This window comes from Bos mutus, chromosome 9 (genome assembly GCF_027580195.1).
Source record: "Bos mutus isolate GX-2022 chromosome 9, NWIPB_WYAK_1.1, whole genome shotgun sequence".
NCBI lineage: Eukaryota > Metazoa > Chordata > Mammalia > Artiodactyla > Bovidae > Bos > Bos mutus.
This window is the reverse complement of record NC_091625.1, coordinates 93,784,077-93,799,482: the sequence shown is the minus strand read 5'-3', so window position 1 is coordinate 93,799,482 and position 15,406 is coordinate 93,784,077. Positions and strand designations below refer to the sequence as shown.

The window sequence follows — 15,406 nt, the reverse complement described above, 5'->3', positions numbered from 1 at the left end:
ACTTTTGGAGAAATATCTTTATCCTATATATCTCTAAGTTCACATATGGATTTATGCTACTCTGGTAAATAGCTCAGAATAGGGGTTCCTGACCATTTCAAGGATAGGGACTGTTTTTTAATGTTAAAAAATTATGTACCTCCATATGGTAGCAGTTGTATTTTATATTTTTTTATTATTAAGAAAATACATGATTATAGAGGGCTGTCTTCAATCTATTAATGCTTTTAACTTGAATTTGCTTTCTTAGTCACAATAGGCTCTACATGCACTTGAAAATATATAATAGCACACATCCATACATATGGTATCTAAGTATTGCTTACAGCCAACACGGGATCTTTTCTCCTTGCAGTAACCCCACCGTTCCAAGCCTCGCCCAGCTAAGAGCTATAGACTGAGAACCTCTGTGACCTATCTATTTTTATGAATTCCAAAACCCAGAATTTTACTAGCTGATCCTAAAGGAATTCTGGATTGACATTTTCAAGAGGAAAAGAAGCAAAATCATTTACTATTAATTTTTTTCCCTTTCATGGCACCCTCCTATTTTTGTTATGATATTAAGCAACATAACAGATATCAACAGAATAGATTTCCTACCATTTTATGTAACTGCCAACAAATATTAAATAAAATAAGATACTAACGAATCACAACACTCTGCTCCTAGGGACTATTAAAATCTAATTAAAACCCAGAAGATCAATGCTGCACTGAACAAAAAAATCACCATGGGAACTATGAGGAAAAAAGACTTTTGTTAGCAATCTCACAGAATTACCCTGAATAATACTCCTTCCATCTATCCCCTACAAAAACACTCCTAGGCTTAAACATAAATAAATGTCAATAACCAGACTCTCATACACACTGACTATGGAAAGAGGAGAAACAGCCCCAGGTGATGGGGGGCGGCGGGGAGACAGACACCAGCTGTTTCTTCATCCTTCCTGCAGAGCCAGTCTAAGCAGATGTGCTCGTGAGTGTTCTGTGACTTGGTTTCTTTGGTCTTGTGTGTTAACGTGTTCAAATTTGCCCTTCTCTGTCTGCATGACAGAGACAACCCCAAGTCCCCAACTGTAAAACCTCCACATGGAGGTTCAAGCTCTGTCACTGGGTCCCTTCCTCAATGGTGCATTTGGCTGGGAGGGTGCAGGTGGGGCCAGGTAGCGGGGACCCTGGATGAGACCCCCTCAGAGCAACTAAAATGGAGAGCACAGAACCTACATGGATCAGACCCCAGAGGGATCCCAGGGCCATGGGCGATTCATTTCCAGGACAATCCTTGATGTGACTATCACCTACTAGCAGTTTCTAGAAAAATCGCATTTCTATAATTTCAGGTTTATTTTTTAAAAAAGCAAGACATAGCATGTCAAGGATTGGTAAGGATTCCGGCTGAATACTGTGCTATCTTTACTTGATTCCTCGTATTCTTGCCTGCTGACAAAGGCAAAGGCTAAAGAGAGAATACTGCAAATTTTATTTCTGGTTTAAAACATTATAGGACAAAGTTCTCCTCTAGAATCTTAAAGCAAATTGCTAAGGTCATATTCTGATTATAGAAATATCCTTCCCAAATGACCTTGACCAACCCAAACTACAAAACAGATTTTATGACACCAACTAATATTCCTGCTCTGAGCTCCAAGAACGGCCTGAATTCCCTTTATGTTCCATGTGGTCCAAGAAGCCTGGGGCTAGCCCCTCCACCACTGGACACCGTGACCACTCAGGTGGCCAACTCAGCTGCCAACCAAACGACGATGACAACTCAGTTGGTTTTGTTTTTTGTTTTTTGTTTTTTTTTACCAGCATGTGTAACAGATTACTCACAACAATGTCACAACATTTCACAGTAACTTTAAGCAGAGGTGGACAGAACCAAAAGGGTTAAATGAATTCTCCAAATAATGGTAAAAAAAAAAAAAAAAAACAACTCTTCCTAACCCTCCTTCTTCCTTGGCACATTTTCAAACTTAAAAAAAAAGTGAGGGGCTTCCCTGGCAGTCCAGTTGTTAAGATCTCACCTTCCAATGCAGGATGTCCTGGGTTCAATCCCTGGTTGGGGACCTAAGACTCCCACATGCCTTGTGGCCAAAAAAACAAAAACATAGAGGCTATATTTTAACAAATTCAATGAAGTCTTTAAAAATGGTCCACATCAAAACTAAATAAATTTCTGCAAGTGATTAAAGAGCAGGAGGACTGGATGCGTTCCTTCCTCTCTCCACGCCTGCACTCCAAAGAAGCGCACATGGTCGAGGTGGGGATGACCATGCTTTCCCTCTCTTTAATTCTTGACGATTTCAAAAGTTCTCTCAGACACGTTACGTCATGCCCCCAGCAACACCAGGTGCTGCACTAGGCACCCGTCATCCTTCCCACTTTGCAGAAACCAACTTCCATGGGTTAGGGGACTCACCCACAGTTACCCGGCCCCAACTCAGAGAGCCCAGGCCTCTGGCCAGGTCTCACTGCCCCACCCAGTGCTTTCAACTACAACAACGAGCGAGCAGAGGGCCGCCTGGACCACAGACTGCAAACACGGCACCTGCATTAAAGCGAATCAGCTGAGAACATCAACAGAGTACTTTTAGGCCCTCGAGATAGATTGCAAACTCAAAAGTCTACCAGCATCAGCACATGACTGGACCGGTCTTTGCTCAAGCCCTAACCTGGCACCTCCATTCAGAATCTAGGGCTACAGGCCTGTGAGGCTTCCTCGGGACACAGAAAGCAGGAAAAGCTGCCCGCCAGCAGCAGCAGGCCCCCTCCTGAAGCAGAAGAGAATGTGATTTCACAACAGCGGCAGCAATCTGCAAACATCAATGAGCCCTCGTGAAACCCAGGCATCGCCAAGACAGCAAAACTCCCATTTCCTCTGTTTCTTCTCTCAGGCCTGCAGTTAATTCTCTTCTCAGCCCTCCCCCACCCTCCTCTTAGAGTCAGATTAAGGGGATGGGGACTGGTACCCAGTAGCTATCAAAGAATGTCATCTGACACTGAGCTAAGCGCCGGGGAGAGCTCCGCTCAGACGCATAACGGGCCAGCATGTTTCTCTGATTCCCCGTCTAAAACTAACTGCTTTATCTGAGCGAAAAGGCTGTGTTCCACAGTCATTTTCCTTCTAACAAGAGCCGCTTGTATCCCCAGCTGACTATAAGAAAGATTACATTCTGTTCCTCACGAAGAAAATCACAATGGTCGGTACGTGGTGGCCCAAGTCCTGAAGATGAGCACAGCCGGCCAGCGGGGCAGCCAGGGGCAGGGTCCCCTGCCCAGGACGCCACCATCCTACCTGCTGAAAAAACAAACTCAAAACAAACAAAAGCCAGAATCACGGGGGCCTCTGGATTGAGAAGCAGCCTTTGAGGAAAACCAGTCTCTACAAGAAGCTTCGTAGGGATTCCACGTGATTCTTCTACTTCATTTAGGGGTGCAGGGCGGTGATAAAAAGGGACGACAGCTCAACATGAACCTCTCTTGCCCCCACAACCCCCCAAGGCCCAGATGCCTGCTTCCTTGCCTTCGTTCCTTTTTGTTCCTGAGTGATCCTCCCCTTAGACATAGGCACGGGTCACCCTGCCCTGTCTACAATGTCTCCGGCACGCCTCCGCTGCCCGCATAGATGGTGCATCTTCAAATAGATCCACAGCGTCTGCATCAAGGGGCATCAGAACTCCTGCAGCCCTCCTGCAACCTGCCAGCTCAGACTGTGAAAGCCTTCGAGAACTTCGGAAGAAAGTGATACTGTGGTGAATACCCAGCTCACTTCGCTTCTAAAAGCTTTCCGCTGCCTTTCAGAGTGGCCTGGCATCGTCTCCCAGGAAACATTAGGCAACAGACGTGCAGTAAGAAAGACGGCCTGGGCAAAGCTCTTCAATTTGCGATAAATGAGACTGTTGAGATGGGTGACACCGAAACTGAGGGTTGTTTTCAGCCCGACGGCCTTGTTTCCAGGGCTGTCAAAGACACTCACGAAAGGATGCTTTCTGATCCGACTGAAATCAATACTGTGCTTATGCTGTGGTTTAGAGAGCATTTAAACCTGATGTCAGTATCAAATACAGCATTAGCAAAAGAAAACACCAGCTTGGCCTGCAGTTGCCATCAAATAACTCTTTGAATAATATGGAGAAAACTATCAAAACTTTTGGAGACATTTTAATATGCTGGAAGAAAAATGGGAGCAGTCATTTCTAGTATTTACTTTCAGTTTTGTTAGCTCCTGTTTAAAGATACATTAGAAACATTTAAAAATTAATAATATTATGTTGCATTTTTCTTTCTTCTTTGGATAAACATATCTCATATCCAAGGATCTTTTGGTGTTAAAGAGTGTGACCTGTTACAGGATTTAGAGAGATGACTTTGATATTAGAAGAAAAGTACATTCACAAGTAGCAAAGATTGAGAATGTGGCAGGGAATATGGCTGATGCATACATTTTAACCTTATTTCTTTGACTCTTCACCTTTTGGGTGGCTAAAATGCAGACGTATTGACTGGAGCTGAAGTAACTATCTTGCACTAGGAGGGAATCTTGGAAATGAAAGCCAGATACAGCTAGCAACAAGGAATCTGTGGCCTTGAGGACTTTGCAAAGCAAATGACATTTTTCCTACTGTTCACAACTCTCAACCTAAGTTATACATCCCATACTTAAAACCCTTGAGATAAGCATAAAGTTTGGAACAACAACCGTCAACTAATAAGGAAGGTTATTTCCTGAGCCAGAATTGAAAAGAACACATTGGCCACCAGAAGTAAATGGCAAATATGTGGATCAACAACTGTTCGAAACCAAAATAAAGCAAACAAACGAAAAAACACAGAGGCCTTTGAATGAAATCTAGTAGAAGTTCAGGTGGGCTGGCCAGTCTCCCATCTGATCTTTGAAGGAAAGACGCTGCACCTCTACAATCTAACACTATGTCTGGGACACAGTAGGTGCTCGATAAATACCTACTGAAAGAATGAAGCTGAAACCAAGGATAGTTAGTCGATCCAAAATCTAAGCTCAGGGGGCCAATTGTTAGAATATCCCTTTCAGTACAGAACAAAATAATAAAACATCAAACTCTCAATTTTGTGTAAAAATGTGCCTTAGAATCAAAGCCCTTCAATGGTTCAAGAGTCACCACAGAGTGTCAAGAGAAAATAAAGTTAACAGGTAGTAAGAATTTACAGCTTTATTCTGAGGGATCTGAGAATAGTAAATCCAGAATCGTCAGGGTTTCTATGTATGGATACACTGTGATTCTGTTTTCATAAAGCTTAGAAATAAAGGATCAACACTCAGACTAGTGTCTGTCTGAATCTCAAGAACACAGATGAGAAGCACAGATCCCTTTGGAATTCTTGCCTCAAGAAAATGCCCCTCAGAAGCTGGAGATAACCAAGATCAACAACATCTGCTGTTATCCTAAATAAAGCCAGCTTATACGAGAAACTCCATAGAACGGAAGATTTCTATCCCATAAAAAAGCTAATTATAATAGGTAACAGGGCAGGGGCAAGGAGAACAAGGATACTGAGTTTCTTACCCTCCTCTAAGGATCAACTGCAATTTCTGTATTCAAAAGAACACTTCCTATGTTTTAGCAATTTTTCACGAGATTTGTTAAACATCTTTCTAACTTAGGTTATAAAATCTAAGTCTATTTCCTTGACAGTACATAAAACTAAGAAATCATAAGCTCTATGAAAAGCAAAGACTGAAATTATAGCGTTTAGAGCATGGGGGTACTGTATTTTAAAATGAGCATAAGACCCTGAATCTTAAAAAAAATAAAATCCATAATTGTGTTAGGCAAGTTCCATAGGAGATCATTGGAGAAGGAAATGGCAAGCGACTCCAGTACTCTTGCCTGGAGAATCCCATGGATGGAGGAGCTTGGTGGGCTGCCATTTATGGGGTCGCAGAGATGGACACGACTGAAGCAACTTAGCAGCAGCAGCAGCATATGAGAGCATATGCAACATACACACACACAAAAGAATCCTACATCAGAGATATTGCTTAGAGACAAAGGAGTTTCAGCAAAGGTGGTGTATTTCAGGTTGAGGCTGAGTAAGCCAGTGTTTCCCAAAGGGTGACTCATAAAGCAGATGGTTTAAGTGATTCTTGGACAAACTTAAGTCCTTTCCAGTGAGTCCATTTATAGGAAAATACTAAGAGCATTAGGAAATTAGTAGCACAGGTGGTAGGTAGGCAGTTTAGAAATATCAGTAAAACATAAGTCAGAGGCTGGTAATCTGTCCAGTCCAAGGTCAGATGCGGGTGCAGGGAGGGGCTCATGGAGGGCCATGACCGCAGCCTCACAATGACCAGGGATCATTATAGCGCTGACTTAGCCAGCACCACCAAGGGCATCCAACTTTCTGGACCACTTACAAGAGTTCCCAGGACCCAAGAACCGTCAGATCCTCTGTGGCCCCCACGGTTCTGGAGACCCCATTCACCCCTGGGGACTCCAGCAGACACCTTCTGTTCCCTTACTCTGCTTTCTCACTTCTCTTCAAAAGTATATGCCATCTTCAATAACATAGAGCCAAGAACCAAGGCTTCCAGAAAATAATCTGAGTATCAGAATTCTTTGTTTAATTTCTCTGAAATGCTTCTTCCATTACAATAAATAAATGATCTTGGTTTAACCTGAACCAAATGCTCTCTTACGTATTTTTTTTAACTGTAGTCCAGCAACATGGTGGTGGTGGTTTAGTCGCTAAGTCCTGTCTGACTCTTACAACCCCATGGACTGTAGCCCTCCAGGCTCCTCTGTCCATGGGATTCTTCAGGTAAGAACACTGGAGTAGGTTGCCATTTCCTTCTCCAGGTTATCTTACCTACCCAGGGATTGAACCCGTGTCTCCTGCATGGCAGGCAGATTCCATGCTGCTGAGCGGAGAAGCCCAGTACAGCAATAGATAAATTTATTAGTTCACTGTTCCATGCATTCCTTTATTAGTAAATGCTCACCGAAGGAAGACATATTTATCAGAACAATGTTTATGGAATAGAGAGCCTACTATGTGCCAGGCATGGTGTGGGGACTTACAGATACACTGCCCTTGTGGCGCTCACAGTCCAGCTTATAGAATGACTCTGCTTTCTGCTCAGGAGCAGGTGTGAACTTCAGCTTTCTTCATCCAGACAACACGTGACAGGGGAAATGGACAAGGTCATTGTTCTTCCATCGGCTACTTCTCCAAATACCTCAGAAACTGTTATTTCTGATATTGATTTGTGCTAAATTTATCAAAGGAAGATGCTCCAAGGATTAGCATTTGCAAGCTCTGATGAAGGTCAAGATCACAGCAAAGGTTAATTGGTTTCTTTGGAAATCATAAGCGTAGGCATTGCAGTTCATCATCTCAAAATTCCATCCTGATGGGAGGTCAGATCACACGGGAAAGAAGGGCAGGATCAGCCTCCGGAGACACGCAAAATGGAAGACAAGATTTTTGACATCAAAGTCCCTCCTACAGTTGACAATAATTATGAAATAAAAACACTAGCAGGTTTGGGCATGTAGAGATCCATAATATTGTAAGAAGTCAAAATCTGGGTAAAATTAAGTGCTGATCACAGACACGTGCCTTGAGGAAACGTGACTCAAGAATCTTCATGGATAATATTTATGGGAGCACAGCTGCCTTCTACTATATTGCTATCTGCACACCTGCATTAGCTGACCTGAGTCAGACGCGAGGAGGGGGTGTTGAAATCCAATTGATCAAGAGGCACAAACAGATTTGCAGTAAATATATGACTTCTTAAGAAACTGGTTTGGTTTTTTAATTTATCTCTTGAAGTAATAAAGTTGGTCCATTCATGGGCTGGTTAGTTTCAGGCCCTTCAGTTTACAAAGAAAACTGTCTACAAAAAAATGAAAGGAGGAGACTATGGAGAGTTCAGGAATTCCTGAAGTTCATGAAACAAGTTGGTGATTTACTTCTTCCTTTCGTTCTGAACTCAGTGCACTTCATGGACTCAGAACTATTACTCTTCAAATGATTTTATTTGCTAACATTTATAAATATTTATTGAAGTTGTTACCATGTATCTTGAAAACATCATCAGATAAGGCTCACGATCAGTTATGGAAAAGTCTGCAAATTCGTTTGGCTTGAGAAATACTGTAAACGGGTCATTTCCTTAACCTCACCTCATCAGAGGCCTCTGATGAGACAAAAAGCAGATGTAAAGGCTCTGTCCAAATGCTCATTGTTATGTGTTAATTCTTATGATGTGCCACATTCTGCTAAGTGTTTTACACATGGAATCTCATTGTGTTCTCAAAACAATCCTCTGCAGTATATACTGTTATTATCCCCACTTTAGAGGTGAAAACACCACGGCCCAGAGAAATTAAACCTGCTCAAGATACCATGGTTACAAAGTGGAAAAGCTGCAGTTGGAACCATAAATCTGCCTGACGACAAAGTCCGTCAGTGTACATGAGAAAATTCAGAGCAGAGGTTTGCCCGGGGTCCCTGAAGCTTCAGAATTAATTTTCCCATCAATAAGAAATCAGAAGGCATCTAGGGGCTTTTCGATTCCTCAGGAGAGTAAAGCATAGGTCATGTGCCCCAAGGATGAAGAGTAAAAGTATAAACAATGAAAAGTGGGCCCAAAGAAAGTAAAAGAAGCCAGACGCAAAAGACTACATCTGGTATGATTCCATTTACAGGACGTTCTAGAAAAGGAAAGCTGTAGTGAATCTGTGGTTGCCAGGGGCCAGGGGAGGGACTGACTTCAAAACAGCACCGGAGACGCCAGATGGATGAACCTCCATTATTATGTGGGATGCTTTCACGACTGAACCTATTTGTCCAACTCATCTAACAGTACACTTAAATGTGTGAATTTTATTTTATGTAAATGATACCTCAAATCTGATTATTTTAAAGCAGGCCTAAAAGGAAATTGAATAATATTCACATAATATACTATATATATATATTATTATCCTTTTTAAATCTAATCTTCAATTAAACCTACGTTTGGTAGGAAAGTCTTGAATACATTTGAAGAACTGAAGTCTTTCAGGGTTTGAAGCTTCCATTTCTTTATGAACCTAACCACCCCACAGGAAATGTATCTTTCTCTGACACGTTTGTGCTTGTTTATAAGATTGCAATCCTGGGTGCCTGGGAGATGCCAAGTACTTGCAAAGAAGCCTGCACTCAAAGTCAGATGACTTTCACTCTTGACTCATAGCTGTGTGACCTTGGTCAAGTCACCCAACTTCTCGGTGCCTAAATTTTCTCTTTTATAAAATGGAGGTAACAGTGTCTCCCTTTAAGGGTTTATGAGAATGCAATCAGCTAATTATAAATAAAAGCCCTTTCGTTTTTACTATTTTAATATGTAAATCAGTTCTTACATTAAAAAAAATAGGAAGGTAATCTCTTTAAGAAACTGACACTCCACGACAGTGCCAACAGTCGGAAGCCACAAAAATCTAAAGTTTTATTAAATTTCTTATCTTTCACTGTTCCAAGCACAGGACTAGAATCTGAGAGGGACCCTGTGTATCGTTCACTAGCCTGTATTCAGGTCACGATTCCTGTATTCAGTTCAGTTCAGTCACTCAGTCGTGTCCGACTCTTTGCAACCCCATGAATCGCAGCATGCCAGGCCTCCCTGTCCATCATCAACTCCTGGAGTTCACTCAGACTCACGTCCATCGAGTCAGTGATGCCATCCAGCCATCTCATCCTCTGGCGTTCCCTTCCCCTCCTGCCCCCAATCCCTCCCACCATCAGAGTCTTTTCCAATGAGTCAACTCTTCGCATGAGGTGGCCAAAGTACTGGAGTTTCAGCTTCATCATTTCCTGTGCAATTAACAATAAAGGATGATAATAGGAGGGGGAAGGATAGGATCAGTATATGTCAGTAGAGGTGAATGCAACAGAGATGGAAAAAACAGTGTTTGTTGAAGTATAGATATATTATATATTGAGCAAAATGATTTTTTATGATTATTTGTGAAGTTGCTATATTCAACACAGTCATTGAATAGACAGTAAATTTTATCTCCTCACCACATTTACTCCAGACAGGAAAGAACCCTCAGTTGGTAGAAAGATAAGCTTCATGGTAGGACAAAGTTTCCCTCTGCAATTATCCCAAATATTGCCTTCCAGATACTCCAAGTCAGAACTAAGCACCACAATTAAAAAAAATAAGATAAAAATATTTTTCAGCATTGCTGGAAGGAGCTTCTAAGTGTGGCTTAGTGGAGGAAAGCCCCAACATCTGTGGTGTCAGAGATAAGTACACGGGACCCATTCACCCTGTACCTAATATGCAAACGTTACGAATCAAGGTAAAAACACGAATGAAATGGGAGCATCCTCCTTTCGTGACAAACGTCCTCCACGTGCACCCGGAAGGCCGAGTTCCGGTTCACGATGCTTCGACTCCTGAGCGTTCCTGGCCCAGCTCCCAGCCTGGCCTTCCTACCCCAGCCCACCCCATGCCCCCGTTCCCTGTCCCTTGCATGGCGACAGCCCACCTACATGTCCAAGCGCCACTGACCCTCCCAACCTCCCCCAGAGCTACCCTGCACCCCCTGATTCCACAGTGACAGTCCTGAGCATGGAGAAGAGCCTGCTTGGCCTCTGAAAGTGGGTTCAAGGTCACTTGGATAAGGAATTCCAGGTCCTGAGTACCCAGAGCATGGTCTATAAGTAGCGGGAGGGGTATCCATCTGGCCCTGGGGCTCCTGACCCCATGGAGAGACACACAGCAACAGAAAGACCTGAGTGGAGACCCCCCTCATCCCAGAACAGAGGCTTCTGAAGACTTAATACACAAATAAAACCTTCAGCAGATAAAACAGTATTAATTCAGACTATATATTTATATATGTCTATATCTATGTATCTATATGCTCTATATGTGTGTATTATTAATATATTGTTGTTGTTTAGTTGCTGTGTCTGACTCTTTATGACCCCATGGACTGTAGCATGCCAGGCTCCTTTGTTCATGGGATTTCACAGGCAAAGACACTGTATCAAGTTGCCATTTCCTCCTCCAGGGGATCTTTACAACTGAGATCAAACCCGTGTCTCCTACTTGACAGGTGGATTCTTTACCACTGAGCCACCAGGGAAGCCTACACACACATAATTATATCAGTATATAATTCTGATAAAGCAAGTCACGTGATGCAGACAATACATCAGGGAGTTAGAAAAGGAAGAGCTGTGTGTCAACTGAAGGGTCAAGAAAAACATTTGGGATGAGATAGGGAAACAGTGGAAACAGTGAGAGATTTTATTTTTGGCCTCCAAAATCACTGCAGATAGTGATTGCAGCCATGAAATTAAAAGACGCTTACTCCTTGGAAGGAAAGTTATGACCAACCTAGACAGCATATTAAAAAGCAGAGACGTTACTTTGCCAACAAAGGTCCATCTAGTCAAGGTGATGGTTTTTCCAGTGGTCATGTATGGATGTGAGAGTTGGACTATAAAGAAAGCTGGGAGCCGAAGAATTGATGCTTTTGAACTGTGGTGTTGGAGAAGACTCTTGAGAGTCCCTTGGACTGCAAGGAGATCCAACCAGTCCATTATACAGGAGATCAGTCTTGGGTGTTCATTGAAACGTCTGATGTTGAAGCTGAAACTCCAATACTTTGGCCACTTCATGCGAAGAGCTGACTCATTGGAAAAGACCCTGATGCTGGGAAAGATTGAGGGCAGGAGGAGAAGGGGACGACAGAGGATGAGATAGTTGGATGGCATCATTGACTCAATGGACATGAGTTTGGGTGGACTCCGGGAGTTAGTGTTGGACAGGGAGGCCTGGCGTGCTGCAGCTCATGGGGTCGCAAAGAGTTGGACACGACTAAGTGATTGAACTGAACTGAGCTGAGCTGAGGGGATTGAACTGGCTTCCCAGGTGGCTCTGCTAAGCCACTAAGTCACTTCAGTAGTGTCCAACTCTGTGCAACCCCATAGACAGCAGCCCACCAGGCTCCTCCATCCCTGAGATTCTCCAGGCAAGAACACTGGAGTGGGTTGCCATTTCCTTCTCCAATGCATGAAAGTGAAAAGTGAAAGTGAAGTCGCTCAGTCGCATCTGACTCTTAATGACCCCATGGACTGCAGCCTACCAGGCTCCTCCATCCATGGGATTTTCCAGGCAAGAGTACTGGAGTGGGGTGCCATTGCCTTCTCCGCCCAGGTGGCTCAGTGGTAAAGAATCTCCCTAAAATGCAGGAGGTACAGGAGCTGCAGGTTCGATCCCTGGGTTGGGAAGATCCCCTGGAGGAGGGCATGGCAACCCACTCCAGTATTCTTGCCTAGAGAATCCCACAGACAGAGGAACCTGGAAGGCTGCAGTCCATAGTCATAAAGAGTTGGACACAACAGAAGTGACTCAGCGTAGCATAGCAGAGGGCCTGAACTGAGTTTTAGGAATGGGGAGAATGTGGCTGTGGACAGGCTGGAGTGTGTCAGTGGTAACTGCAAAGCTGAGTGTGAACACAGCGTGTGCATTAGGGAATAAAGGATAGCTTTCTGGAGTTGGAATCTAGATGACCCAGTACCTGGATCCTGATAAGGGCTCAGATGGATGCCAAGCATTCCTAACATGATGGATATGACCACATTCAGACTTGGTTTCAGGAAATCAAAGGGAAGAAGTATGGCCACTCCAAATTGTTTTTGGAGTAAGGTTATAAACAGAGATGTATGATCAAGTTGAAAGGTAATCGCTAAGACATGCAATGGTCCTCATGAATTCCACGCCACCCACTGACTCAGTCTTTTTGGGTCAGCACTGTACATGGAGCCAGTGGAGCTGGGGAAGGGGCATGGGCCCCAGAGATGGCTTCGTGCTGGAGTAACTGCTGGGAGAAGGAGATTAAGTTTGACGTCTTACTTTCATAACTACTTAACTCTAGGCATTTGGAAGCTTTTAGTCTTACACCCTAACCCCACCCCCAACCCCTCTTAACCAGGCTTTTTCCAAACTAAAACCATCTTGCCTCAGTTAATTGTTTTTTCCGCATCTAAATACAGTTTAAAAAAAAAAAAATTAAAGGGTTGGGATCAAAAAGTAGAAGAGGGATGTTTCACTTTCAGACCAGACTCTTTAATAGACTTCCCAGATAATTTCTCTAGGACGTCAGGCTTAAAAGAACTCGCCTCCACCCCACACCTGGTGCCTTGCGCTCGTGTGGCCTGTTTACCCCAAGGTGGCAGAATCTGAGAAAGGACACTGGCTGTACCCCAGACGCTGTACCCCAAGCACAGCCACGCTGGCCTCTCCAACCCAAGCCCCAAAGCATCCTCTGCTGCTTTAAAAATAGAAACTGTTCTGGCCAGACAACCGCATGAAGTGGAGATGTCACAGGAAGAAGACGGAGCAAGACGAAGGAACCAAGGTTTTGTCTATTTCTAGCCCAACTTGATTTTGTTTATTTTTAATAAACTGTGATGGCCTTGTCTAATCAAAAATGCTGCAAGAAGCTGGCAGAGGCTAAAGTAACTCAGAATCTCTCATCCCTCTGGGCAACTTCTCTCCAGTAATTCAGAGCCATTGTTTTCAATGGTTTTAGGTGTATATAAACGATACATAGGGGCTTTCCTGGTGGCTCAGACAGTAAAGAATCTGCCTACAGTGCAGGAGACCTGGGTTCCGTCCCTGGGTTGGGAAGATCTGCTGGAGAAGGAAATCGCAACCCACTCCAGAATTCTTGCCTGGAAAATCCCATGGGCAGAGTAGCCTGGAGGGCTATGGTCCATGTGATTGCAAAGAGCTGGACACGACTGAGTGACTAACACACACAAACTATATATATATAAGCTCTGTGTGTATGCACACGTGTGCTCCCTTTGCTAGGAGTCGCTGGGGGTATTCCCTGGTCCCTGCCCCAGGCCCAACCTCTGTCAATCTGCTCAGAATCACTGCCCCCAACTCCCGCTTCCACAGGGACCCTTCCCACTGGGCTCCTTGCTCCTGACAAGTGTTGACTCCGACTTCCGGCTCCCTGTTCCCTTCAGATTTGCCTAGGTCGTTGCACTGGTCCTCCTGCCCGGCCCATCCCTGACCACCAGCCCATCCCTGACCACCAGCCGCTCCTCCACCTGTTTGGTCCCATCCTTGTAGGACCTTCCAGATGCTGGAGGAAAACCCTCAGTGGGGAAATGCTGGCCCACGAAGGCCTTTTTACCAAAGGCTGCCCCCAAAATGTCTTCTGCAATTGAGGTGGGAAAATACTCACTGACTCTCCTGGATTTGGCAAGCAGCATGTCCTCTAACTGTAATGTTATTTATCTCAGAGCCTTTTTCATCCTCAGAACTGCTCGACTCGACACTGGTTCCAAGTGGCCATACCAAATCTCCCATCCCATTGTGTGCGTGTGTGCTAAGTCGTTTCATTTGTGTCTGACTCGTGTGCAACCCCACGGACCGTAGCCCACCAGGCTTCCCTGTCCATGGGATTCTCCAGGCAAGAATACTGGAGTGGGTTTCCATTTCCTCCACCAGGGCATCTTCCCGACCCAGAGATCGAACCTGTGTCTCTTACATCTCCTGAACTGGCAGGTGGCTTCTTTACCACTCGTGGTACCTGGGAAGCCCTTCCCATTACAAATATGGATATGGAGACTCACATCCTGAGACGCTGCTGGCAGCCAGGTCGTGCTTGCTAAGCGTTTCACTGTGGATGTAGAGACTGCCCATAAAATCATATTCTGGAATTCCAGCATGGAATGTGGAGTCAGAAAGACAAATTAAAACTTTCCCTCTGCCACTTATTCACTGTTTGACTTTGGGCCAGTTCCTTGATCTCCTGATTCTCATTTTCTTCACTTATATAAAAAAATTAAGTTCATGAGATCATTGGGAGGAATAACGTAATATGTAAAGACTGCACAAAGCCTGGCACACAGAAGACATTCATCAATGTTAGCTGACTCCAAAACATAATAAAATAATATTTATTTATTCATGCATGCATGGGTTCACTCGGTGTGTCTAATATGCCAGGCACTGTTCTGAAAGTTTTACCTGTGTTAAGACATTTAATTTCTAACATAACCCAAAAAGGCAGATATCTGCACTTTATATTGATTAGAAGAAAAACTTGAGACCCAGAAAGGTCAGGGTGTTACCCAGTCAGTCACATAGCCAGTAAGAAGAGAACTTGGTTTCTAACACTAGCCATCTGGGCAGAGTGTTATGAGATCATCAGGAGCCATAAATAACCGCAAGCAGCTCATTCACCTGCCTGGTTGGGCTGGAAAAGTCAATCATTCATGGCAAAGCTGGGTGTGGGTGGCTCCTCTCCACATGGATGGTTTCACCATCACTGGGAGCAGCCATTGCGGGTCAGTTAACAGTCCCAGAGGTTCCCTTGCTGCTGTTCTGATC

At 44.0% G+C, this 15,406-nt stretch overlaps 1 protein-coding gene across 4 annotated transcripts in view; it reads right to left on the bottom strand.

The window, feature by feature from the left end:
• Positions 1-15,406, bottom strand: part of ZDHHC14 (zinc finger DHHC-type palmitoyltransferase 14) — a 298,788-nt gene that overhangs the window by 212,204 nt on the left and 71,178 nt on the right. The gene's annotated exons all lie outside the window — the stretch shown is intronic.